At 35.5% G+C, this 19,523-nt stretch overlaps 1 long non-coding RNA gene across 1 annotated transcript in view; it reads left to right on the top strand.

Moving 5' to 3' along the window:
* The first annotated feature begins 311 nt into the window (after positions 1 to 311).
* Positions 312 to 19,523, top strand: part of LOC128648220 (uncharacterized) — a 37,158-nt gene continuing 17,946 nt past the window's right edge. Inside the window, exons 1-2 of the long non-coding RNA XR_008400542.1 lie at positions 312 to 369; positions 12,587 to 12,619. This is a non-coding gene — a long non-coding RNA (uncharacterized LOC128648220). The remainder of the gene's footprint in view (positions 370 to 12,586; positions 12,620 to 19,523) is intronic.

Here is a 19,523-nt window from a genome sequence, read left to right on the forward strand (position 1 = left end):
TGCTGTATTTTCACTGAATGATAAATTTCGATAACATATGTCTGTAGAGAACATAAAGTTGTCACAATGAAGGCTTTTAAATACATTTTGCTGAATAGATCCATATGAGTTATGGTGCCTTAATATTTTACACATCTAAACATTTTTAGATAAACTGTGCGCTGTAATTTTGTACAAACTGATGTTTTTTGCTTTTTGTTGCATATTCTGTCTGTAATGTAAATTAGACATTTTGTGCTCCTCTAAGTCAGGAGTCCATTGTTTGCTCAGTTGTCTGTTTTCATGTCCTCTCAGTCTTCTGTCCTGCATCCTTTGCTGCAGCTCGTCCCTCAGCTTCATGAAAGAAGGATGAAGAGATTCAGATCTGCCGTATGTAATTTAATTTTAATTTTACGCATTTTCACCATGTTGTTTCCCATTTTATATGTGTATTTATATACAGGGGGGAATGTTTGCTTAATAGTAAAGCAACAACAAGCAATCATTTACCTATAAGGAATACAAAGTTTTTTTGTTTTTTTTTTACACAATTCTTAAGACAGACACTATGGTCAGATTAATTTGTATAACTGGGAACTTAAAGGGACATTAAACACTTTGAGATGGTAATATAAAATGATAAATTGTATATAATAAAACAACTCTGCAATATACTTTCATTATTTATTTTGTCCTCTTTGCCTGTAATTCCATTCTGAAATTGTGAGCTTTTCAGTTCCTGTTAGAAATGAAAGTTCAGAACACTGTTAAATCCAGCACAACTATTGGCTGCACACTCTAATGACCTATGTATAACTGTCCCTAATTGGCCACAGTAGAGAAGGTAACACAAGTTACAACATGGCAGCTCCCAGTGTTTTATAGACACTAAAACTTTACACTTATTTTGTCACTTTTTAAACAACTAATGAAACTTTAAAAAATACATCTATATGTTAGTCATGGACTAATCTTTTCTTTGAATGCATCATTCTATCTAGCATGTATTTAGTGTTTAATGTCCCTTTAAACATTTGCAGAGATCCTTGTTTGCAGAAGCCAAATAAAATCAATAAACTGGGTGAATTTGTGCATAACCTTCCTCACCCTCAGGATTTAGCTATGTACCCTGAGTCTTTGAGAATTATGGTCAAATCCAAAAAGGGCTGAAAAAATTGATGAAATGATATGAAAAGACCAATAGGGATAGATTAGTTTATAGACAAAAAGAGAAAGGTTGTCACACAAGATAAAACAAGATAAGAGGGATAGTAAACACCAAAAAGGTTATTGTTTAAAAAGATGGATAATCCCTTTATTTACCATTCCCCAGTTTTGCATAGTCAACACTGTTATAGAAATATATTTTTTATCTCTGTAGTTACCTTGTATCTAAGCCTCTGCAGACTGCCTCCTTATCTCAGATCTTTTGACAGACTTGCATTTCAGGCAATTAGTGCTGACTCTTAAATAACTCCACGTTTGTGAGCAAAATGTTATTTATATGAAACACATTAACTAACGCCCTCTAGCTGTGAAAAACTGTCAAATGCATTCAGATAAGAGGCGGCATTCAAGGGCTTAGAAATTAGCTTATGAGCCTACCTAGGTCTGGCTTTGAACAAAGAATACCAAAAGAACAAAGCAAATTTGATTATAAAAGTAAATTAGAAAGTTGTTTAAAATGACATGCCCTATCTAAATCATGAAAGTTTCATTTGGACTTTTCTGTTGCTTTAAGTAATCAATGGGAAGGAATGCAGAGCATATAAAGTACCATTCCTACAAATATTATGTCATTAATAAGAGCTCTAATAAATCAATCCATAACAATACATCCTAGAAACTGCAGAACTTTGCACACATTTATACCTTAAAGGGACATAATACTTGTATGCTAAATCACTTGAAACTGATGCAGTATAACTGTAAAAAGCTGACAGGAAAATATCACCTGAGCATCTCTATGTAAAAAAGGAAGATATTTTACCTCACAGTTTCCTCAGCTCAGCAGAGTAAGTTCTGTGTAAAAAGTTATACTCAGCTGCAGGTAAAAATAAATTTAAAAATGAAGAAATGAACAGCAGCCAATCAGCATCAGCAGTGCTGAGGTCATGAACTCTTTTACTGTGATCTCATGAGATTTGACTTAACTCTCATGAGATTTCATTGTTACACTGAATAGGAAAATACCATGAGAGTGCACGAGGCTCATCCTTTCAGCTGTCCCGGGACAGACATACTAATATGCTGCTTAGATATCCTTTACAATGGGATGTGGCTACTGAGGAACTTTTGAGGTAAAATATCTTTCTTTTTTACATAGAGATGTTCAGGTGATATTTTCTAGTCAGCTTTTTACAGCGATGCTGCATCACTTTCAAGTGTTTAAACATTTGGGTATTATGGCCCTTTAAAGGGCAGTAAAGTAAAAATTAAACACTAATGATTCAGATAGAACATTTCATTTTAAATAGCTTTCCAATGTACTTGATATTCTTTATTTAAAGCATATGTACATATTCTCAGCAACAAAAATGCTGTGGCTGCACACATTTGTGTCTTGTTATTGGCTTATCAGATAGCTCCCAGCAGTGCATTACTTCTCCTTCAAATGATTCCAAGAGAATAAAGCACATTTAATAACAAAAGTAATTTGGAAAGTTGTATGCTCTATCTGAATCAAGAAAGAATAATTTTTGAGTTTCCTGTCGCTTTAAGACCAGTATGGATAGGAGAAGCCAGGAATAGTCAGGTGGGATATTTTATACAAAAGATGACACGTTGACCTAGGGATAAATATAACTCTTAAAGGGCAGCATCCTAAATTTCGAAACAAATAAAAGTTGTGTGTGCATTTTTTTTTAACTTTGTATAAATTTGTGTATACAGTGCAGACCGTGTGCTCTGTATAAATATGCATATAAAGACACCATGCAGTCACATATAAGTAAGCAGTGGGTTCCTGCATTGCTGACATTAGCTAATTCATTAGAATTGTTTTATTATTGAAGTAATGCTCACATTTAACTACTGTATGGTTAGTTCCTACACAAGGTTTAAACACACAATAGTCCTGCTCAGGAGTTACAATGCACTGCTGCTCCTGAGCGGGAAGTAACCAGTGAGCCAATCAGGATTGGTATAAGCATGTAGCCACCAATGATTGAACATATCCTGTTGGAAATGCACCTGGTATGCAATATTAACTAGGTGATTAAAGGGACATTCCGGTGAAAATTTAAATGCACATAGGTAGATGAATTACATCTTTGGATAGAAACATATTTCCAATATAAATATATTTGCAAAAATGCTTCTATTAAAAGTTATCTCTGTTTCAGTGTTAACATTTTTCTATGCACATGCATTTGAAGCATCACTAGATATTCTAAGTGTACCAGCATTTTAAGTGCTGCAGATGATCAGAGCATCAGTGGGGCTTGTTTCATGTCAGCAATTAACAAATTGAGTCATTATCAGATGGTACAAGCACCTTAGGCTCTCTGAGCAAGTGCTGTATTTAAAATGCTGGTGCACGGTACATACTTAGATACACATTTGATACAGCTAGCCTATAGCTTTTATTAGAAGCATTTTTGCTAATACATGTATATTACACAAATGTTTCTATTCAAATCTGAAATGTATCCATGTGTATTCCAATTTTAGCTGGAATGTCCCTTTAAGCTTTCTGTGGGGTTTAATCTAGTTACCAGCAAGCATTCATGTAATAATACAATACAGGGTTTTATCTTTACATTAGAATATCCTTTTATTGCATAATTAAAGGGACAATAAAGTCATAATTAGACGTTCATGATATAGACAGATCATACAATTTTTAACAACTTTCCAATTTATTTCTATTATTTAATTTGCTTCCTTCTTTTTCTTTTGTTATCCTTTGCTGAAAGGTTTATCTGGGAAAGCTCAGGAGCAGAAAAGAACCTAGGTTCTAGCTGCTGATTGGTGGCTGCATATATATACTGATTGTCATTGACTCACCCATGTGTTCAGTTAGAAACCAGTAGTGCATTGCTGCTCCTTCAACAAATGATACCAAGAGAATGAAGCAAATTTGATAAAAGAAGTAAACTGGAATATATTTAAAATTGTATGTTCGATCTAAATCATGAAAGAAAAATGTTGTGTTTTATGTCCCTTTAAGTGCCTTTAACACATTCATTATACTTGAGTATACATATGTACATTCCCAAAATAGACTGGGTTATAGATGGAGTTAAACTTTTCACATATAGATTTATCTATATCCAGTATATATATATATATATATATATATATATATATATATATATTTATTTCTTTTTTATTATTTTTTTATTATTATTATTATTATTATTATTTTAATTTGGCTAAAATTGTGTATAGTGTTTTAGACTGGCAATCACTGAAGCAAATAGGTTAACAAATTTTCAAGAAATCTAAGCTGTTTTTTAACATGAATCAGTTTGCCACACCTGCAGTATTTTCAGATATGCTTCCCCATAGCTGTAATTTTCCAAAATATTTTTTTATGTTAAAAATAGAAAGATGTTAAAGATGTTCCACCCTTGAAAATGTTAACCTTTTGCAGGTTAAATTGAGGTTGAAATAAGGAGCTATTGAATGGCTAGGGTTGCCAGGTGTCCAGTATTTAACCGTACAGTCAAGTATTTTAGCAGGCTGTCCAGTAAAATCTAAAAAAATTAATTAATTAATGTCCATTATTTTTAAAGTCCCCCTAAGTGTCCGCTAAATGTAAAGGACCTCTTATGCCTCTATTCATTATGGCCAAAAAAGAAGTAACACTGTTTTCTATTATTCCTCATAATAGAAAGAGGGAACAGATAAAACAGTAATTTATCTAATAAAAAGACAGGGACTACAGCACTCTTCAATAAAGTGTATTATGTGCATACAATCATCATAATAAATATTTATGTAGAAGATGCTCACATGATTCAGGAGTTGTGTTTGTTCCACTCCTGAATCATGTGAGCATCTCCTATATCATTATTTATTATGATGATTTCTATGCCAGGGGCATATTATTCCCTAGGCCAACAAGGCCGGTGCCTAGATCAGCAGATTTGGGAGGGGCAGCACATTTGCCCTATCCTCTCTCTAAAAGCCAGCACACAGTATAGTGAGCGATAAAGTGCAGGCTTTTACAGAGAAGACAAGGCATGTGCGCTGATTAAGGTCGCTCTTCACAGACAGTGCTCCTTTAAACCGTTGCTTCATTTAGAGTCGCCGGCATTTTTGCAGTGGAAGCGTTCTTGGTGAGAAACTTGCCCAGGGATAGGCTTACAAGGTGAGGCTGGAGGAGAAGACCTTCTGCTCATTTGCTGCCTCCCCTTGTCAGCTGTGGTGGTTCTGCAAGTGCAGTGCTTATTGCAGGTCTTAGTAACTAACAGACTGGATGCGTCTGTGCACTGTTTAGATCAGCTTGTGATGTCTAATCATAAACTCTCATTGCTAATGTATGTTAGCTAATAATAGCTTTCTCTGCATTCATGAACCCATGCAGTAAATAGTAAACGGACACTAATTACTTGAATGATGGTAATTACTGTATGTTGTTGCATGTGAAGGGCAGTGATTGTTACAAAGTGTATTCTTCTTGCCCTTTCTCCCTTCCTCCCTCAACTCCCTCCCTTCTTTCTCCCAACTCCCTCCCTTGCTCCTTTCTTTCACTCCTTTCTTTACCTCCCTTCTTTCCCTCCCCCCTTTTCTCCTCTCCCTCCCCACTTTTCTCTTCTCTCTCCCTGCCTTCCTTCTATCCTTTCCCTCCCTTTTCTCCCCTTATTTTCCCTTCTCTTCTCTCAGAGAGAAAATGGTATGAGATGCATGAAATTCAACCCACCTGTATGCAAGTGTTTTGCTAGCCTATTTCCTTTAGAATTGTTATGAAAAAAAAAAACATTTTGCACACTGACCCAAAAGAATTTTGAGTGCCTAGGGCAGCACAAAACCTAAATACGCCTCTGTTGAACGCACATAATACACTTTATTGAAAAGAGTGCTGTAGTCCCTGTCTTTTTATCAGATAAATTACTGTTTAAAAAAATCTGTTCTCTCTTTCTATTATGAGGAATAAAAGCTTTGAAGGGTATGCAGCATTACCTCATATAGATTAGAGTATTTGAATCTATATTTGAAGATCCATTTTAGTGCAGTCTGTGGTACCTATATTACTTTAGGCAATTAGCCTAAGACCTCCTTTTGTTATTTCCTTTTCTTTCTAGCTTACTGTTTTCTATTAGGTGTTACAAGCAGCCATGGGAGTGTTTAATCATTGCTTTGTGTGTGCTTCTGGCAGTTAAGGGGGTAAAATCACTACTACATACTTGTTACTGGCAACCAAGGGGATACAATGACTGTTCAGTTGTGAAATACTGTATATAGATGTGGGTTCAAGGGTGGGATGTAAGGGGGACATTGTGAAATATATAGATGTGGGTTCAAGGGTGGGGTGTAAGGGGGACATTGTGAAATATATAGATGTGGGTTCAAAGGTGGGGTGTAAGGGGGACATTGTGTGACCCCATCTACCACCCATGCCCAGTCACCTATAGGTTGTCCGGTGTCTTTATGGAGCACAGATGGCAAAACTAGCAGTGGCACTTGCACGTAGTATACGGGAAGGGGAGGGCTGATAGGGGAGAGTCCAGTTTAAGTTTTGTATTTGCTGTAAACAGTTTTTGTATGCTGAAATTATGCTTTTGTCTATCTTGAACATTGTATGGATAAGTAATCTTTTGTCTCTTGACTCCTAAAAAATAAAATTATCACTATAGTTTATCACTCAGAAGATAAAAATGACTAATAATATAATATAAGAACAAGCCTAATTTCTTACTTCACTGCAATTTCATACTTAAAAGGCATGAAAGTCAATATTAAACTGTGCTAATAGTTTAGGAAAAGAGAACATAAAATATTACGTTCTCTTGGTATGTTTTGTTGAAACGTATCACCTTTACATTATCACATACTGAGGTAGGCTTAGGAGCATGAATGTCCTGAGCACTATATGGTAACAGCTAGACTTGTGCAGCACCAAAAAATTTGGTTTGTCCGAATTTTTCGGAACTAATATTTGGGAAAATATTCTTATAGGCTGCCCTATTCGATATTTGTTTTGTTTTAAACAAAACAAATACTGAATATCTGTAGAACATTTACATTTGTTTTCGTTAAATGAATATAAATGTTCCTAAGCTACAGGTAAAAAAGTTCCCCTGTAGCTTTATGCGGGAGAGCCGCACTAACTTGCTCCTCTTCTTCACAGAGCCCCAGCTGCGCTAATAGGAGACTATGTGCGGCAGCTCCCATTTTGTGAAAACAAAACGAGTATCTTTTTTTTGTTACGAATTTGCACTTGTAACTAAACAAATGCACATCTCTAGTAACATCCCTTGCAACCAATACGTATAGTGCACAAGACGCGTGCATGTTCCTGAGCCTAGATATGAACTAAAGAAAAAAAGTCCAGGATACTAAGAGAAAGAGGTACATTTGGTAACAGAAGTATTTTTTTATATATGTGTTGTATCTGAATAATAGTTTAATTTCGACATCCATGTGCCTGTATTAGGAACTATTATATTAACCACTAGATGGCAGTCTATACATATAACAGGTCTCTTTTGTCATTGCTATTATTTTTATTAAAATTTGTAATGTGGCTAGAGATTCAGCAGTGCTGCTATACAGGGAGAACTTTCACTGAGACTACACAGGACTAGGATTCTAATACTATTCACTTGCAGCTTACAGTGTGCGTGCCCACCTATATAACCAATACATGGAGATCATAGCTGCATATTTAATGAGAAGATCCTCTTTAAACAATAAAGAATGAATAGGCAGGTATGAATTGTAACATAAACACCACCTATCCAACTCATTTAGATGTTTTACCTGCAGATTATTATTATTACTACTACAAGTCAAATGTGTTAAGTGCATAGATAAAGTTCTGCTCAGGAGCTTCAGCCAGTGAGCCAATTGGCAGCAGCAGTCACACAACTCCACTAATCACCAGTTGTGTTTTAGTGGGGCTTTACCTATGTGTTTAACCTCTTTGAGGGGTTAAACAACTAGAGTTCCATGGTCAGTAGGGCAAGAAATGACATGCTATAAAGAACTGTAGCATGTCATTTGTCCACTGCAATATTCCTATAAAATAGTCACTGGATGAGTGTATACTGATATGAAGCAGAGGCGTTATCTTGTATTATGGTTGTAAAACTGTTCATTAAGTGGTCACATGCTGAAAGAAAATTAGGTCTCAATGACAACAAGCAGACATGTTTTACTATTTCAGAAATTCTAAGTAAAATAAAGAAGCGGATTTGACCTTATAAAGAGACATATTGGAATATAGCTCTTTTTAACTGAATTCTATTATTGATAGGTTTGTGTCACTTTAAGCTAATTGTATGGTGGAGATCTTATCCTATATGACTCTTGCCATAATCTTAAATGTATAGTGCACTGTTGTGATAACTCAACCATGTGCTGTTTGTGTTGTTATAAAGTATCAGTTATTTATATCTGAAGTAGATTTTATTTCCACTGATAAAGTAACAGGGAAACCAGTTGCTAGATAGGACCTCTAAACTAATTATGTAAGCACTGCCTTAAAATGACTAGACATTCATGCTTCAGATGGAGCAGGCAATTTTAAACAACTTTCCAGTATACTTCTAAAATCTAATTTGCTTTATTCTCTTGGTATCCATTGTTGAAAAGCATAGCTAGGTACGGGAGCAGTAATGCACTACTGAGAGCTAGCTGATGATTGGTGGCTAAAAGTATATACCTCTCAGTAATGCATTGCTGCTTCTGCGACAAAAGATACCAAGAGAATGAAGTTGATAATGGAAGTAAACTATGAAATAAAAAAATGTGGATTTTTTATCTCCCTTTATAGAGACATAAAACTCAATCTGTTATTCCCCATAAAGGCCTTAATAAATAAAAAAAAAAACTGCAAAAAAGCAGTTATGAGGGGTTAAAGTTGGCGGGTATGGACCCGGTGTTAGAAAAAAAATGGCAGTGAAAAGTGCTTTACATAGCGGGCAATGAGAACGTTTTGTTTCCCTGTAAATATGTCTGTATATGAATATATATTTATGTGTTAATATGCGTATTATATACACATATTAAAGGGACGTGAAACCCAAAAATGTTCTTTCATGATTCGGATAGAGAATACAATTTTAAACAACTTTCCAATTTACATCTATTATTTAATTTGCTTCCTTCTCTTGTTATCCTTTGTTGAAAGGTGTATCTAGGCAAACTCAAGAGCAGCAGATAACCTAGGTTCTAGCTGTTGATTGGTAGCTGAATATATATATATATTGATTGTGATTGGCTCACCCATGAGTTCAATTAGAAACCAATAGTGCATGTCTGCTCCTTCAACAAATGATACCAAGAGAATGAAACAAATTAGATAATAGAAGTAAATTAGAAAGTTGTTTTAAATTGTATCCTCTATCTGAATAGTGAAAGAAAAAATGTGGGTTTCATGTTCCTTTAATACATAAATATATATGTATATATTTATATATATTTATAATAATCTGCTGCCCATCGCTGCAAGATTTACCCCCTTCACTGTGCTAGCTCTCATGCTGTGTCTCATGTGAGCGCAAAGCTTCCGTGCAGTACAGTACTGTAATCAGAAAGATAATATTTGTTGTTTTAAATAAACATAGACACAGGCAGAGAAGACTGTGACTTACAGGCAGGGAAAATAGAAAGTTTAGATAATTTAATTTAAAAAAAATATTAATTAAAAAGTTTAGAATAAGTTTGGATTTTGGAATTCCAGATTTGGAGATTTGTACCTGGATCTGAAGTATTTAGCACACAAGCATCTGAAATACAGATATTAGTGCTAAAATCATACTTTAACTTGTATTATGAGCACAAAAATAACAGCACAATTGGTCGTGCTTGAGTGAAGTTAAAGCACAATAACAGTTATATTTTTGGTCTCCTCTTGTAATCTGGGCTTTGATTTGTATGCAGATATTTCACATTGCAGTGATTAATATTTGATGCATGTATAAAATTATTATTTTCATTTCCCTTTATGGAAGTTTGTGAATAGCATCATAGGATATAGGAGAAACATTTGCTAACTTTGCTACTAATCTTTCATAATTTATTTAAAGTTACAGTAAACTAAAATAATATAATTCTGTGTAGTTAGGAGAACAATATCCTCTAGTGATAGTTAACCTTGGCACTCCTGATGTTTCATAACTACATTTGCCATGATGTTTAACTAGACCGCAGAGTGCCTAAGCATCAAGGGAAATGTAGTTTCAAAACATCTGGGGCACGAAAGTTAGTCATCAATGCTCTAGTCCATCCATAAGAAACAAAAAAGTGCAATTCAATGGAAAATGTCATTTTTCACAGTATATGTAAAGAGTAGGAAAATTTGTCCCAGTTTACTTTGTTGTGCAAATCTGTGAAGAAGGGGGGAATGAGAGAAAAACTGATTTTTTTTCCAAATAAAATAAATTAACGGCAAAAATATTTTCTTATAGGGACAGTCTACTCCAGAATTGTTATTGTTTAAAAAATAGATAATCCCTTTATTACAACTTTTCCCCATTTTTGCGTAACTAATATATTATATTAATATACTTTTTACCTCTGTGATTATCTTGTATTTAAGCCTCTGCAGACTGCCTTCTTATTTCAGTTCTTTTGACTGACTTGAATTTTATCCAATAAGTGCCCTCTCATTATAACTCCACGGCCGTGAGCACAATGTTATCTATGTGAAACACATGAACTAACAACCTCTGGCTGTGAAAAACTGTCAAATGCATTCAGAAAAGAGGCAGACTTCAAGGACTTGGAAATTAGCATATGAGCCTACCTAGGTTTAGCTTTCAACTAAGAATACCAAGAGAGAATAAAGCAAATTTTATGATAAAAGTAAATTGGAAAGATGTTTAAAATGACATGCCCTTTTTGAATCATGAAACTTTAATTTCAACTAGAATGTCCCTTTAAATAAAAAGCCACCTATAATTTCTAACTATATTAACTGTTATCAGTCTTTTTAGATTTATTTTTTAATGCTACAGTTTATGGCATCATCAATCATCTCCCCATATGCAAGTAACTGCAGCGTGGGACAACTGCATTGCAACCCACTGGCATCCAAGGGTTCAAGCTTTGATTTTCAAATTGCTCTTTATCTTATATTTCCTGTAGGCGAGAGAACGTTTTTTTATTCCATCTTCTATCATGATGTTAGCATTTAAATGTCATGGTTCAATATAATGACTTAAACATGTTGCAGCACATGGCTAGCACGTCTCTTTAAGTAATTTATTTTGGGCAGCAGTCAAAGAGATGTGGAAGTCTAAATTAAAATTATTGATTCAGACAGAGTGTACAATTAAAAAAAAAACTTTCAAAACTACTTCTATTTTTTATATTTGCATCATTTTCTTGGTACCCTTTGTTGAAGAGCATAACTAGGTAGGTTCAGGAGCAGCAATGCACATATATGCTTCTTGTCATTAGCTCACCAGCTGTTTACAGCTAAATCCCATTACGCCATTGCTGTGCCTGAGCCTACTCTTCAACAAAGTGAATTTGTTTAAAATGACACACTCTATATGAATCATGAAAGGATAATTTTGACTATATTGTCCCTTTAAAGGACCATTACATTTGACATTTCAACAATGCATAAAATGTTTCATTATTGCAAGAGAAAAATTATTGCAATATACATATTATTTATTTTGCAGCCATTTGCTGTAAAATACATCTAAAAAGTTTGTTTGTTTGACTTTTTCCCAGGGAGGCTTTGGTTAATTTATGTGAGCTTTTGTTTACTTTTTCCCTCGTTCCCTAAGCTTCTATGGTGACACATATGGTCACATGCTTTTAAAAGGTGGAATATCAGTTTTTCATCAACAGTCATTATAGGAAAATCATTCTTTGTAATAGTAACTAAGTTGAATAGGTGCTAAACACCTTAAGGAAATACAAGAGGCCAGGCTACCGCAGTCTGCTCACGTGCAAACAGAGTTTGTTCTATATCTGAATATTAGTTTGTGATTGGTTAGCAGGGGTTCTTTTGTTCTGGGGCACAGGGAAATCAGTGAAAAGAATAAACATAAAACAATACACTAATCTGACAAAATAATGCTGCATTTTTCATTGCAAAATTATTCTTCAATATGAAGGTTCATAATCATGTAGTAATTTGTGTTTAAAGTGCCTTTAAGGTCTGCTAAAGTCAAAAACACATGTTGTTGCTCAAAACTACAATGCCCTGCATGTAAAAATGCCAATGTTAAAAGTGATATTAGAATGAACAACAGCCCCCATTTCCCTTGGTCTGCATGGACCCATTTTGACTTACAGCATTTATATGTACTGTATATGATTTTAATCTTACAATTTAGAGTTATATAAGAGATAATGATATATAATTTGTATAAACAAACAGCTAAGCCTGTATAAATCTATTCTTAAATTAATAAAACAAATAAATGTAGGAACAATGTGATATATACTAACCATACTTTTTTGCTTATTTTTTTAGGAAGGAGGAGCACATGGTTACTTTATGTTCAGGGTATGTAATTAAAATATTGTAACATATTTCTTTAAAATGTGCAAATAAGTCACAATTTCTAAATTCAAATATTGTCATATACATTGGTTGTTTAAGGTGAATTCATTTTAGGATCTTATAACATTGACATGTCAAACCTGAAAACAGAGACAGCAAAAATATGAAATTTGAATCATATAAAACTGTAATTTCCATATCTTGGCCTATATCCCAGACAATACTTACCTAGTGAATGATACCCCTCCCTTGAAGGAGCATGGACAGAAACTTCCACACACCCTTACTCATAAATTGAACACTTGACTAACTATGCCCATTTCTAGATTGCCCACCATAGGATTGAAAGAATAGGGATGGGACCTTGGTAAGTATTGGAAAACAAAGAGGTGTGCTGAGTGTTAGCCCCCAAAAAAGCCAACTCATAAATACTACCTTCCCAAGGAGTAGTAAGAAAGTACAATAGATATCTACAGCTGGAGATAAGTTTAAAGGGATACTAACCCACATTTTTTTTTGTTTCATTATTCAGATAGAGCATACAATTTTAATTAACTTTTCAATTTACTCCTATTATCAATTTTTCTTCGTTCTCTTTGTATCTTTATTTGATAAAGCAAGAATCTTAGCTTAGGGACCAGCCCATTTTTGGTTCAGCACCCTAAATATCGCTTGCTGATTGGTGGCTACATTTAGCCACCAATCAGCAAGTGCTACCCAGGTCTGAACTAAAAATGGGCCAGCTCCTAAGATTTAAATTCCTGCTTTTCAGATAAAGATACAAAGAGAACAAAGAAACATTGTTAATAGGAGTAAATTAGAAAGTTGCTTAAAATTGTATGCTCTATCTGAATCATGAAAGAAAAAAAAATGGGTTTGGTTATACTGTATACCAGTGCATGGTGATATTCTTTTTTAACACACTCTGGAATTAAGAACAACTTTTGAAAGGGACACTGAACCCAAAATATTTCTTTTGTAATTCAGAAAGAGCATGCAATTTTAAGCAACTTTCTAATTTACTCCTATTATCAATTTTTCTTCGTTCTCTTGCTATCTTTATTTGAAAAAGAAGGCATCTAAGCTTTTTTGGGTTCAGAACTCTGGACAGCACTTTTTTATTGGTGGATGAATTTATCCACCAATCAGCAAGGACAACCCAGGTTGTTCACCAAAAATGGGCCGGCATCTAAACTTACATTCTTGCATTTCAAATAAAGATACCAAGAGAATGAAGAAGATTTTATAATAGGAGTAAATTAGAAAGTTGCTTACAATGTCATGCTCAATCTGAATCACAAAAGAAAATTTTTGGTTACAGTGTCCCTTTAAGAAGAACTTTTAAAAAGCTGCAGCATATAATTTAAAGGGAGACATCCCAGGACTTTTTAGAGTTATATTGTGTATATGTATTAATACATTTTATATGTACACTATTATGTTTTATTGTTAATACTTTTGATATTATTTGTTTTTTTTACACAGTTTTTGGTAATAACCTGGTAATAACATACGGCTAGATTACGAGTTTTGCGGTAAGAGCTGCTCGGTACTAATACCAGCGCTCACCTCCCTACAGCACTGGTATTACAGGTTTAAAAAAAAAAACGGCATTAGAAGGCAATATTGCAGCGTAAAGCAAAATTGAGCTCCATACCGCACTCCAATACCAGCACTGCGGTGAGCTGGTTTTACGTGCTTGTGCACGATTTCCCCATAGACATCAATGGGGAGAGCCGGCTGAAAAAAAGCCTGACACCTGCAATAAAGGAGTGTAAAGCTCCGTAACACAGCCCCATTGATTCCTATGGGGAAGCTAAATTTATGTTTACACCTAACACCCTAACATAAACCCTGAGTCTAAACGCCCCTAATCTGCTGCCCCCGACATCGCTGACACCTACATTACACCTATTAACCCCTAATCTGCCGCCCCCAATGTCGCCGCCACCTACCTACACTTATTAACCCCTAAGCTGCCGCCCCCAACGTCGCCGCCACTATACTAACGGTATTAACCACTAAACCTAACCCTAACACCCACTAACTTTAATGTACTTAAAATGAATCTAAATAAAACCTACTATTAATAACGAAATAATTCCTATTTAAAACTAAATACTTACCTGTAAAATAAACCCTAAAATAGCTACAATATAACTAATAGTTACATTGTAGCCATCTTAGGTTTTATTTTTATTTTACAGGCAAGTTTGTATTTATTTTAACTAGGTAGACTAGTTACTAAATAGTTATTAACTATTTACTAGCTACCTAGTTAAAATAAATACAAATTTACCTGTAAAATAAAACCTAACCTGAGTTACACTAACACCTAACCTTACACTACAATTAAATCAATTACATTTATTAAATACAATTAACTAAATTACAAAAAAACAAACACTAAATTACACAAAATAAAAAACAAATGATCAAATATTTAAACTAATTACACCTAATCTAATAGCCCTATCAAAATAAAAAAGCCCCCCAAAATAAAAAAAACCCTAGGTTTTAAAAGGGCCTTTTGCGGGGCATTGCCCCAAAGAAATCAGCTCTTTTACCTGTAAAATAAAATACAAACAACCCCCCCAAAAAAAACAAAAAAAAAACCCCTAAGCTCCCCATTGCCCTGAAAAGGGCATTTGGATGGGCATTGCCCTTAAAAGGGCATTTAGCTCTTTTTCCTTGCCCAAAAACCCTAATCTAAAAATAAAACCCACCCAATAAACCCTTAAAAAAACTAACACTAACCCCTGAAGATCCACTTACAGTTTTTGAAGACCTGACATCCATCCTCAACGAAGCGGCAGAAGTCTTCATTCAAGTGGCAAGAAGTCCTCAACTATGCCGGAGAAGTCTTCATCCAAGTGTCAAGAAGTGGTCCTCCAGACGGCTCCATCTTCAAGACATCCGGCGCGGAGCATCCTCTTCTGACGACGGCGACTGAAGAATGAAGGTTCCTTTAAGTGACGTCATCCAAGATGGTGTCCCTTGAATTCCGATTGGCTGATAGAATTCTATCAGCCAATCGGAATTAAAAGTGAAAAAATCCTATTGGCTGATGCAATCAGCCAATAGGATTGAGTTTCAATCCTATTGGCTTATCCAATCAGCCAATAGGATTGAGCTCGCTTTCTATTGGCTGTTCCAATCAGCCAATCGAGGGTGGCAGATTAGGGGTTAATAAGTATAATGTAGGTGTCGGGGCGGCAGATTAGGGGTTAATAATATTTAACTAGTGTTTGCGATGCAGGAGTGTGGCGGTTTAGGGGTTAATATGTTTATTATAGTGGCGGCGATGTCCGGAGCGGCAGATTGGGGTTAATATTTTTGTTTTAGGGTTTGCGGGGGGGGGGGGCTCGGTTTAGGGGTTAATAGGTAGTTTATGCGTGTTAGTGTACTTTGTAGCACTTTAGTTATGAGTTTTATGTTACAGCGTTGTAGCGTAAAACTCATAACTACTGACTTTCCGTTTATGGTACGGATCTTGACGGTATTGGCTGTATCGCTCACTTTTTAGCCTCCCAGGCAAACTTGTAATACCAGCGCAAAGGAAGTCCCATTGAAAAAGGATTTTTGAAAGCTGCGGTAGTTACATTGCGTTACGACCAAAAAAGTGTGCGGTGCAGCTAAACCTGCAAAACTCGTAATATCAGCGGTAGTGAAAAAGAGCCTTAACGCTGCTTTTTCACTCATACCGCAAAACTCGTAATCTAGCCTAGCCGATAGCATTTTATGTATTCACATTGCTATTTATGAACAGATTAGTCCCTAACTCTCTGTAGCACCCTCCTGCTGTAATTACCTTGGTAAGTATTGTCTAGGATTTAACCAGATATAGAAATTACAGTTTTTAAGATTACAATTTCTAATCATCCTAGCCTTCCAGCTGGAACCTGTCTTATAATCAGGAATCTGGGAGTTGATATGTCTCCTTGCTGTGGCATTAGTGTGTGCAAACAATATCCAGTGCATGTTCCTTAGTCAACCCTCCTGGTCTGATCTACCTGGCTTCTGTTTGTGTACTGCCTCCCCTGGCCTATGCCCTGGCCTCTACCCATCCTGTATGTCGCCTTGGCAATCATCTGCTTGTGTGTTTGTAGAACTGACTGCCTTTAGCTGTGTTTTACAGGTCTCTAATTTTAGATCCTGCTTCCTATCATCCCATTATTAAAGTACAGTAACAATTTTTGATTTTGTGTAAAAAAGTGCTCCCTGAGTGACTAAAAAAAAAACAAATCCTTCATCCTACAAATGCTGCAAATGAAATTCATACAATTAGCAGCATTTTGAAAACCTAGGTTACAAATGTAGCATTTTGACAAATGTTTAGTGTCCCTTTTAACAGTACTAAAACAGTTAACAGCAGCACCCCAAATAAAATACTTACTTAAAGTGATGGTAAATCTGAGCATTTAAAAAACGCTAGGATTTACCATCACTAAAAATAAACTGGACTTTAAGTTATGAGTTTCAATAAAAAAGGGTGCTAAACTCACCATTTCTTTGCCGCGGCTCCTCGCTAAAGCCAGTGCCTCCGGCTGCCCATGGCACAGCACTCTTCTCTCAATGAGGTAATGTTTCCACCTCTAAACCAATAGCGGTGCAAGTCATCTGACAGTGTTCTGCATGCTAGCACGGCTATTGGTTTAGAGGTGGAAACATCACCTTATTGGTAAAGAGGGCTGTGCTATGGGCGTCCGGAAGCACTTAGTTTAGCAAGGAGCCAAGGCACAGAAAGGGTGAGTTTAGCACCCTTTTTTAGAAACTCATCACGTAAAGTCCAGTTTATTTTTAGTGATGGTAAATCATAACATTATTTAAACGCTCAGATTTACCATCACTTTCATTATTCCAAATTCCAAATATAGAAAAACAAAATGACTAAGATATTTGGACAATATGAATAAGATATTAGGAGTTTCTAAAGAAAAAAAATATTTTTTTCTATGATTACTGACTGCGCTTACACAGTCAATAATAATAGAAAGATTTATTTTTTTCTGTCGATGCTTCATGGTTGTATGGGCTAAGGACTGTCTGACTTATCGCAAGCGAATTTTGTGATTGTAACTCAGATATTTGGAGTTTTGCATTAAAAAGTGTTTTATTGAAGTTATTGTTGTTGCCTGTTTGTGTTTGATATATTATGAGGTTATGTGCAGTAACCTAGGGAGTGTGCTCCTGAAGCAAAATGAGTGTCTGATCTTAACTGTTATTATACCTTTAAGGGGACATGAAATCAATTTTTTTTCTTTCATGATTCAGTTAGAGCATGCAATTTTAAACAACTTTCCAATTTACTTCTGTTATCTAATCTGCTTTGTTCTCTTGGCATTCTTTGGTAAAAAACATACCTAGATAGGCTCAGGAGCCGCAATGAACTACTGGGAGCTTGCTGCTGATTGGCAGCTACAGATTGTTATGTGCTGGGGAGGTTCAAATAAAGTTGCAATCACACAAATCAGTAATCAGCTTATAAATATTTCACAACACAATGACTATACAAGATATTGACCAGGTATGGCACTACAGAGATATCTTCTGCCAGAAATACAGACCAGACAAATCCCAGAATTTTAGAAATGATCCTAGGAGCAGTAGCCAAATTAAATGGAAAGTAGCACCTCAAATAAAATACTTACTTAAAGTGATGGCAAATCTGAGCATTTAAAAAAACGCTAGGATTTACCATCACTAAAAATAAACTGGACTTTACTTGATGAGTTTCAATAAAAAAGGGTGCTAAACTCAACCTTTCTTTGCCACGGCTTCTCGCTAAAGCCAGTGCCTCCGGCTGCCCACGGCACAGCACTCCACTCTCGATGAGGTAATATTTCCATCTCTAAACCAATGAACTACTGGGAGCTTGCTGCTAATTGGCAGCTGCAGATTGTTATGTGCTGGGGAGGTGCAAATAAACTTATTGCAATCACACAAAGCAGTAATCAGTTTATAAATATTTCACAACACAATGACTACACAAGATATTGACCAGGTATGGCACTACAGAGATACATTCTGCCAGAAATACCGACCAGACAAATCCCAGAATTTTAGAAATGATCCTTGGAACAGTAGCCAAATTAAATGGAAAGTCAACAAACGGAACTGATGAAGGTCCTTGTGAAAAGAAATATGAAGGTAGGTATCCTCAAAATTATTGTGGACATAAACTACCCCTAGTGAACAGGGAAGGATATTGTATACACTTTGAAGGCAGGAACTCTGAGGGATCTGCTTTTAAATCCAGAATTGGCATGAAAGGTGCCTCTTTCTTTGGAACAAAAACTTTGGCCTTGTTCTAGAAATAGAACTGGAATTATGACTCCCATGAGTTCTAGATCCTGAACACAATACAGAAAAGCTGAGCCTTCACTTTATCTGAAACCCATCCTGTGCCCCTAAGAAACTGTGCTCAGAACCCAAAGATCCTGTAGAGTTTGAAATCAGGCCTATTGAAAAAGGCTTAATCTGCCCCTACCAGAAAATAATTTGGATCGGGCCATACCTACATTGTGAATTAGGCATGAAAAAAGACCTTTTGGACTGTTTAGACTTTTTTCAGGAAGGATTCATTTTGCAGGAATATCTGGAAAATACTTCATTCTGATTATAGGAGGAAGATTGCTGGTTCATTGATTGACGAAAGAAATTAAACAATTGGAAGATGTAGTTTTTTCCCTTTAGACTGCTTATCTTAAGGAAAAAAAGCTCCTTTACCTCCAGAAACAGTAGAAATTATAGTGTCTAAATTAGGTCCAAATAAAATCTTCCTTTAAATGGAAGAGATAGACTACTAAAGGTAGATACCATGTCAGCTGAAAAAGAGAGAAAAAACACAAGGCAGACAGAGCCATGTTTTTGGTATTGAATATTATGATGTCAAAACCAGCATCAC

The sequence above is a fragment of the Bombina bombina genome, chromosome 2 (genome assembly GCF_027579735.1).
Source record: "Bombina bombina isolate aBomBom1 chromosome 2, aBomBom1.pri, whole genome shotgun sequence".
Lineage (NCBI taxonomy): Eukaryota > Metazoa > Chordata > Amphibia > Anura > Bombinatoridae > Bombina > Bombina bombina.